At 38.6% G+C, this 918-nt stretch overlaps 1 protein-coding gene across 3 annotated transcripts in view; it reads left to right on the top strand.

The window, feature by feature from the left end:
* ddx4 (DEAD (Asp-Glu-Ala-Asp) box polypeptide 4) overlaps positions 1-918 on the top strand; it is a 17,787-nt gene that overhangs the window by 7,446 nt on the left and 9,423 nt on the right.

Below are 918 nucleotides of genomic sequence, written 5' to 3'. Positions count from 1 at the left end.
TCGGGAATAATTTCTCATAACTCTGGTTTTCCTTGGCCTATCGAGATGATTTAAAAACTGGTGTAAAGCTTGAAGTCTGGACTTTCGAGACAGATTAAAACGAAGTGTCTGAGAGGGCGGATCTTTCCCGCTAGAGCGTTTTAAACCGGTCATGCGACTTGGACGCACCGGCGCGTCCGTCGACTCTGAAGAGTTAAATGGAGTTTAAAAGTGTGATTCTATATAAGTTCAGACCATTTATTATGTTTTGTCTACACTATATGTAATTTGTTGACCCAGCCGCCCTCACACAAAAACATCTGATTCTTTAGGAGGTGTTTGTTCAATATAAGGGCTGGAAGAGACAAAAATGTCTTCGATATGGGGACTGATTTAATGAGTAAAACGTTACCAAGAAACATCAGCTTCTGTTATCTGATAAAGTTGGAAGTTGTAAAAAAGCAGGTGATGTCCATGAGTAAAACATGTAACTTCCTGTTCTCCATGGGGAGGACTCGGATTCAATGTTTTCTGTGTGAATTATTATATTTTTATAGTTTTATGGTGAGAAGCTGTTATAAAAACTCAAACGCTTAACTTTTAATGTAATGGTTAGAAATTGCAAAAAGGGGGGCTTCAAAATTGATGCTAGGAATATTGAAGTTTGAGTTTGGAAACGTCTGTAATTTAAAAAAATGTTATGCAAGCTTATTACAGTTTCCAAATTCCATCTCTTACCATGTGATGTCACTTTATTCTGAAGGACAGGTTGAGTGTATGCGTTTAATAAATGTCCAGTTGCACAGACCCTTTCTGCAAACCCAGCGTCTTCACAGGTCTGACTAATAAATCAATCAAACAGCTGCAGCTGCTCGTGTTCTCACTAAAACCAGAAAGTTAGAGCACATAACACCAGTTTCAAAGTCCCTACACTGGCTC

This window comes from Kryptolebias marmoratus, linkage group LG1 (assembly GCF_001649575.2).
Source record: "Kryptolebias marmoratus isolate JLee-2015 linkage group LG1, ASM164957v2, whole genome shotgun sequence".
Lineage (NCBI taxonomy): Eukaryota > Metazoa > Chordata > Actinopteri > Cyprinodontiformes > Rivulidae > Kryptolebias > Kryptolebias marmoratus.
Note: the sequence above shows the minus strand (reverse complement) of the source record. Positions and strands in the feature narration are given on the sequence as shown.